The following is an 8688-nucleotide window of genomic DNA, read 5'->3' on the forward strand; positions in this document are numbered from 1 at the left end:
ATGATGGTTCTGCTTCTAAAAACGATTGGACTGTATTTTCTCTGCTGATGAGGACAATCTTGACTTGATCATATTGTAAACGGGAAGTTGTATGTAGTTCCGATGTTAGTGGAAGCCATCAACAAAGAAAAGCTTTTGGAAGAAGAAGAAACAACTCCTAAAAAAAAAGATAATGCTTCTGCAACTAGTAAAACTAAAACCTCCCAAGATCCTCGTTCTGGTAATATGAATGCTAGTTCTAAGATTGCAGGACATGATAAAAAGATCAATGATCAATGCTCAAACATAGCATGAGCGATCTGCAAAGCAAATATTCTAAAAGAAATAAGATGAAGAAAATGTTGTGTTGGGCGCCCCACTTATGTCAAATGTCAATACTACAACTATTACTATTAAATATATAAGAAATTAAAGTAATGCAGAAACTAATAATAAAACAGTAAAAAGAACAAGATAAGAAATTTACAAGGTTCGGTATAGAATTACCTACGTTCTCGGGCGTCGATGATATTTAATAGCAACCAACAAAGCAAAAGGTTTAGTATGAATAGTACGTACCAATCATGTCTACTTTGTTTTATCCTATGAAATTCCACTTTGACCAGGCCGACCTCCAGGGAGCGATTGAGCCACAATGGTCTCTGAGCACTTACTTAGACAAGGAATTTCCTAGACATCAAACGTGGAATCAAGGATCCTAACAGAGGAATACCTCCATATCATCACTATTCAACCTAGCTCTAATACCAACAACACTTGCATAAGGAATCTGTGACATATACTTACGTTCCTCATCTGATTTAGGAGATAAAGCCGTACTAAATATGAAATGAGGAACAAGAGGAGTGCTTACTAGTTTTGATTGCTCAGGCATGCCAAAACTCTATATTACCTTCTTCAAATACTGTTTCTGAGAAAAACTAACTCTTCCTCTCATTCTGTCTCTATGAATCTCCATGTCAAGTATCCTCTTTGCTTCACCAAGATCTTTCATCTTAAACTCTTTAATTTAACTGACTTTTCAACTTGTTGATTTCTTCCCTATTCTTTGAAACTATCAACATATCATCAACATACAAGAGTAAATATATAAAAGATCCATTTTGTAGTCTGCGAAAATAAACACAATGATCATATTTATTTCTGATGTACTTCTGACCCATCATAAACTGATGAAATCTATTGTACCACTGTCTTGGAGACTGTTTTAAATCATACAACAATTTACCCAGTTTACATACCCAATTTTATTTTCCAGCAACCTGAAATCCATCTAGCTGAGTCATATAGATTTTCTCTTCCAAATCACCATGTAAAAATGCAGTTTTTACATCAAGCTTAACTAGTTCAAGATCAAATTGTGCTACCAAAGCTAACAAAATTCGAATGGAAAAATGTTTAACAACTGGAGAAAATACCTCATTATAATCAATGCCTTCCTTCTGTGCGTAGCCCTTAACTACCAATCTAACTTTAAAGCGAACATTATTTGCATCTAGAAATCCTTCTTTCTTTACATAAACTCATTTGCAACCAATTGCTTTCTTACCATTGGGCAGCTGGGCTAGCTCTCAAGTTTGATTCTGATGAAGAGATTGCATTTCTTCATCCATTGCTCTTTTCCACTTGTCTGATTTAGAGTTCCTCATTACTTCTTTGAAAGTGTAAGGAATATTATCATCCACAACTGGAAGTGCATAGGCTACCATATCAGTATATCGAGCAGGTTTTCGAATTTCTCATCTTGGCCTTTGAGAAACAATTGATTTTTGTCACTGTGAAGATTCTCGAATTGAAATCTCCTCTTCTTGTACACTATTCCCCACCGTAACTGGAGAGTTACCTTATGTAGTCTCATTTCTCACTAGGTTTCCCAAAATTGTCTCAACCTCCACCTGTTGTTGAGTACCACCGGTCTTCTCTACAACTTGTGACTCATTGCGTATTGTTTTCTTCATCATCGCAAGTTCATCAAAAGTCACATCCCTACTTAAAATCATTTTTTTCGTCTCTAGACACCAAAGTCGATATCCTTTGACTCTTACACTTATCCCCAAGAATATTGTTTTCTTAGCTCTTGGATCTAACTTAGATTCTTTAACATGATAATAAGCCATAGTACCAAATACATGTAAAGAATCATAATCACTAGCAGGCTTTCCAGACCATATCTCATAGGGTGTTTTTCCCCCTATTGTAGATGATGGTAGATGATTGATGAGATGACACGCATATCTAACAGCCTCAGCCCAAAACCTTTTGTCTAACCCAACATTAGATAACATACATTGAACTTTTTCCAGCAAAGTCCGATTCATGTGCTTTGCCACCTCATTCTGCTGTGGTGTATTTCGAACTGTGAAGTGTCGAACAATACCTTCCACTTAAGGAAAATATCACACACTTCATTTTTATACTTCATAGAATACACCCAAACTCTTCTAAAAAAATCATCAACAAAAGTGACAAAATAATGTATACCACCCAACGAAGCCGTTTTTGTGGGCCCCCATACATCTGTATGGATGTAGTCTAAAATACCTCCAGTTTGATGGATTGTTGTGCCAAATTTCATTCTAGTTTGTTTTCCCAAAATGCAATGTTCACAAAATTCAAGTTTGCATACCTTTGCACCCTTTAACAAACCTCGCTTAGTTAATTGTTGTAGAGATTTTTTTCCTGCATGTGCTAATCGCATATGCCATAACCTGGTTGTATCTAAACCTGCATCTTTTTCAGAAACAACAGCTGCTGAGCCAATAACTGTACTACCTTGTAAATAATACAAGTTATTTTTCCTTATTCCTTTCATTACCACCAGCGCACCTGATTTAATCTTTAAAGTTCCATCTTTCAAAGTGATAATGAACCCTTTAGATTTCAAGGCATCCAATGAAATCAGATTCTTCTTTAGGCTTGGAACTTACCTAACATCAGTTAAGGTCTTAATAGTTCCATCTTGACATTTCAACTGTATTGATCCTATTCTAGTTCAAACATTGTTTGGACTTTATTAATATCCTGCAAGTCCGAATATTTTTGGAAGGCGCCAATGATGTGGAACTCTAGAAAATGTTGGTGACTGAAAAATTTGTTGAATTTATTGTCAAGATGGAGATTTGTTATTTTTTGTCCCACATTGGTAGAATAGTTCTACATTAGTATAAAATGTCGTTTTGAATTTTTATATTATTTGTCTTACATTGGAGAGAAGTGTTTTTTGAACTTGAGGTTGAAGCTATATAAAGAGCTCAACTCTTCATTTGTAAAACACACCTAAAAGTTGTACTTTGTCAAGAAGTAGTGGATTGATCATAAGTGCCTAAGGACTTAAATTTCGATTTCGATGGAAATTTGGATGGTCTCAATTTACTGAAATTTCGATTTTGATTTTGATTTAAAGAAATTACGAAAATTTATAGTAAATGATGGAAATTTACAATAAAACTTTAGGAAATATTAGAATAGATGATTATGTTTAATATGGTATCAAAATACATTAAAAAAATGCATATATAACAAGTTTCTAGTGTGTAGGATATTAAACTGCATATCGCGAAACAAACTATGAACTGAAGAACATTCAAATGATTATAAAGTTTTGAAGCTATTCCTTTAAGATTTAAGACAACAAATTATCATTTAAACAACTACATTTTCAATAAAAAATATACATTTAATGATCTAATACCACATGGACTTTCTTGGTGGCTCAAAGTCATCTCTTCTATCCCTATCATTAGGATTTCAAGATGACATATATTGTTACAATAATCACTCCATGTCATATAATTTCCAAAATATTGAGTATAGATGTACATGTGTTGTTCATACTCCTCCGTAGTCATCTGACTCATGGCAGTTTCTACTCGGCCAGAAGATCTTCATGTGCTAGGATTTCTTTTTGCAGGTTCTACTTGTTGTGTATGTCCATAGGATTGTTTTGCATTTGCATACCGGTCATACTCATACCCATATTCTTGACCTGTTTGTCCATACCCATAGACATGTGGTTGCCAATTTCCATATTGTTGTGCCTGCTCATTTGCATGTGAAAACGGTTGGCCATATGTAGATTGTGAGGAGCTATTCTATGTAGATTCATAACCACCATAACTATTAGAGTTGTGCTCTGTTCCTATACTCATAGATTCCACACTAAGGGAAAATGTATCCTCTTCTATTTGATGCATCTTTCCTTTTCCTTTTCTACGACTATACTGCCTATCAACTGGACGTGTTTCTCTTTGTAGACCCTCATCTTCTAGTTGGGAAGGACATGTATATTCCACTTCTGGTCTATAATATTGTCATCCTTCATTTCCTCCATAGTCCCCACCATCACCACCCTGCCCACTTCTACCGTCGGGGTTAGATCCATCACTACCAGCATCATCGTCGTCATTATCATCATCACAACCAGAGGGCATAGTGGATGAATTTCCATATCTAGATCCAAGATTCATTTGAGAATCATCAATACTAGATATTACTTCTTCTACCATTACCTGATTAACATCAATGTCAAAGTCATCTTATGCATGCTTGGCCATTTGTGGATGGGGACTTCCGTCTCGTTCATCAAGATGGGATGGCCTAATCCATTGAAAAAGTGGATACTCATCCTCATCACCCAATTCAACTGATATGTCAAGAAGGTCCAGGGGATCTTGTTCAGCCACTTTGTCCATTTCGGCCTCCATACCTCTTATTCGAAGCTTCATATTGTAATAACAAAAAACAAGTTGCTGAAGTCTACTGTAGGCTAGTCTATTTCTTTGCTTTGTGTGAGTGAGTGCAAATGTGTTCCAATTTTGTTCACAAGCTGATGAAGATGCGGTTTGTGACAAAATGCACAATGCTAGCTTTCTTAAGATTGGAGCACTTGATCCATACATCATCGACCAATCAGCTGTGCAAGATGTTTTAAGAACACAAGTTAGTATTTACTACTTAGTAGATTGTACTTGAAGTTTGTAACTTTGTATTGTACATTTATATAAAAATACTTACCAGGTGTCATGGTTGCCCTAGCTGCTTTAGCAGCTGCTTCTCCAAAGCTTCTTTTAGCATCTCTAAATATAATAATCTAAAAAAAAAAAATATTGTTATTGAATAATTAAACATGGATTAAGACTTATTTTATTTCAATTTTATTTTAAAAATATACCTCATTTCCAATTTGATCCAGGCCCGAGGAATGTGGCTCAAGGGTGTTAAAAACTTTTTGAACTGCATCAAGAAAATAAGGATCTTCCCCAACACCTTCTTTGTATTGACATTTTGGATTCAAGAAATAAGCTGCCAGTCAAATAAAGTAAAATATAAATATGTAATAAGTATTTTGATATATGAATTTCTTAAAATTTATAAATATTTTATACCTACTGCATGAAGAGGATGTTCAAGGGTTCTTTCCCACCAATCATTGATGACTTTGAGAACCCATCTTACACTTCTTGCACCTATTTCAATGGCCTCTTTTCATCACTCTTATTGCTTCAAACACAACTCCTAATGTTGGCCACACTTCATTGTCAACTATACGCAATACTCGATATATAGGCTCATAAATGTTACAAACTTTTGCCACTATCCCAAAATTGATGGTTAAGGACTGTACTTTCAATTTCTCTACCCATTTTTGTTTGACTAAGAGCATGCTCAGCCCATTCATCAGATGTGAATAAATATTTTAAACCTACTTTTTTTTTTTGTAGGCTATCAAGTGCAATGTAGTTTGTAACAAATCGTGTGGCCCCTAGATGCACAATATCCCCTTGACAATGCTCCCTTATTTTAGCAAGCAACCATCCATGATTATATGTAAAATTAGTGATATATCTCCCCTGCAAGATCACTATGCTTATTGCCTCTCTTTTTCCAATCTCTTCAAAAATGAGATCAATACAATGAGCTACGCAAGGAGTCCAATACAAGTTGAATTTTTTCATTAATTTTAGACCTGCTTTCTTGTAGGCACTACCATTATCTGTCACCACTTGGACAACATGTTGCTTTCTTACCTCTTGCACAACATGTTTTAATAAGGAATATATGTATTCATGGTCTTTTATTTTGTCAGAAGCATCTACCGACTTCAAAAAAATTGTGCTTCCTTTCGAGTAAATCATGAAATTTATGATGGATAATTTTGTAGGGCCTGTCCATCCATCACACATTACAGTGCAACCATACGTAACCCACTTTTTCTTCACTTGTTATACGTGATCTTCCATTTCTTTTACCTCTAAATCAAGGTATTTTGTTCTGATTTCATAGGGTCTCGGTGGATCAACTCTCGTTCTAGCTGATTGGCAACCCCATACCATGTTTTTAAAATGAGGTGAATTTGCCTTCTCAGGTGAAACATTATCATATATAAAAAACTTTGAAATCAACCTATTCATTTCTTCTTTTATTTTACCTCATTTGAATAAATTTTTCAAGTTTCTTTGTTTTGCTGCATCTGACTTGTAATATTGAGAAGATTTTGAAATATATGGCTCTATTTTTTGCTCTCTCAAACTTTGAGATCGCCTCATCGGAGGTTGCCCTGCATCACTACCAGCCCTTGAACTACCTCCTTGTTGGCTACCTGCAAACCTACGAGATTGGTCTCTTTCCCATTCCGTCTGTTTTGAAGCATAGAATGTTTGATGATATACAGACCTTTCATAGGAAGAAATGTCAGGTGGGTATGCAATATCGTCAACATCATCAACTTCATCAATTTGTTGTGATTGCATCAAGTTCCCACGCAATTCATTTTTTATTTGATCCATTCTTTCTAATTTTTTGGCCTTAACTGTTGTTTTTCTTTCTAAAACAATTCTCATTTCCTACTAAACTTCTGGAGGTACTTTGTCGCAGAATTTTATATTATGCTGCAGGTCGTAATTTGTTAGGTGCATATTTAATCTTGTTGCACCACCACTCTTCATTTGTATTCCGCAGTATTTGCAAATAAATCCATTCTTAACATTGGGCATCGGGTATCCATGTTCCCATGCTGGATCTTGTTTTCTTCCTTCAGACATTTTTGTACATAATTTTACTTTCCTACAAGGTAACAATGAATCAATAATTAGGTGTTAAATTAGTCAACAATTTTAAGAGAAAATTATTTGAGATGTTTTATTATCAATATAATATTAATAAATAAGACAAACATTAAAATATCAAATTAAATTTACAAAATTTAATGATAATGTACAAAATTACCAATAAATTATGGAAATTAAATTAGTCAAATAAATGAAATAATATAAACTATATTAAGCTAATAAGTACTTTAATTTATTTAATTACTAGGCTATACTGATTAGGTGTTAAATTACTCTAAATTTGTAAAAAAAAAAAAATTTATTTGGATGTTACTCTATAATTTTAAAATAAAAAATATTTAGATGCTAAATAAAGATAAATTAATTACTAAGAGAAATATTAAATTATTAAATTAAAATTACAAAATTAATGATAAGTTTTAGAAAATTATTATTAAGTAATAAATTTTTAAAATGAATATATTTAAATAAATGAAATAATTTATTAATTTATACTATAATAAGACAATAATAGTAAATTATTCTAATTTTATTTAGTTATTAAATTTACTAGTTATTAACTAATTATTTATTATACATTTATACTAACTTATTATTTAGTATACTAGTAAAGTAGTAAGTAGTAACTAGTAAGTTAGTAACATTAACTAAGGGGTAAATAGTAAATGGGAGAGGAGGACATTGCTGTAAATATATTGGGGGTAAGGGGGATTTTGAGTAAATAAAAAAACTTAAAATTTAAAACATGTTATTTAAAATATAAACCAGCCTTTAGTTTGCAGCCCTTTTATTTTTTGGAACTGTTGCTGCTCGTGGAGGGAGGAACGACAGTGGCTCCAGACTTTTGTCCCTTGTTTCTCGTCTCTCTTCTCTCGGTTTCTTGCTCATAGCTATGCGAGAGCCTCGACAAAAAGGAAAATTGCAGGTTGGAGTTCTTGCGGCTGGCTGCGACTGTGTGCGACGCTAACAACGATGAAGGTGGAGGGTGAAGCTGAAGGTTAGAGGCAGAGGCTCGAAGGGCCGGCAGGAGGAGATTCGAAGGCTAGGGCTGGAGTTCGAACTTCAAAGGTGGAGGCAGGAGGCAGCAGAAATTTGGAATCTAGGGTTTTTTTTTTTAAGTTTGAAGATGGAAGAAGAAGAAGGCTTTGAGAGTTTGAGCTTGAGATATGTATCCGAATGCATGTTAATTTATACAAATAATTTGTGTAGTGGTCGGTGGAATTATTGGGTTGAATAATGGATCTACAGAGTGCAAAGTATCTCTGCGAGATTTTTCTTTTTCACTGTATAAGCTCACAGGTTTCACAACGTGCACAATCAAGTGGGAAAAGCAAAAAAAAAAATCTGAGAATACTCAAAATAGCGCTGAAATTCCTCCCTCCAATTTTTTTTTTTCTTCCACATGATTTCCAGAAAATTTCGGAAAAACAGCCGAAATTTTCGAAATTTCGAATAAAATTTGCCGAAAGCTCGAAATTTCGGTCAAATTTTTTCAAAATCAAATCTGTCTCTCAATTTCCTTTCAGGATCCCTCGAAATTCGAGATTTCGGTCGAAATTTTGACATTCCAACCGATATTTAAGTCCTTGTCGACGCCCGAGGACGTAGGTAATTCTATACC

Source organism: Malania oleifera, chromosome 1, assembly GCF_029873635.1.
Source record: "Malania oleifera isolate guangnan ecotype guangnan chromosome 1, ASM2987363v1, whole genome shotgun sequence".
Lineage (NCBI taxonomy): Eukaryota > Viridiplantae > Streptophyta > Magnoliopsida > Santalales > Ximeniaceae > Malania > Malania oleifera.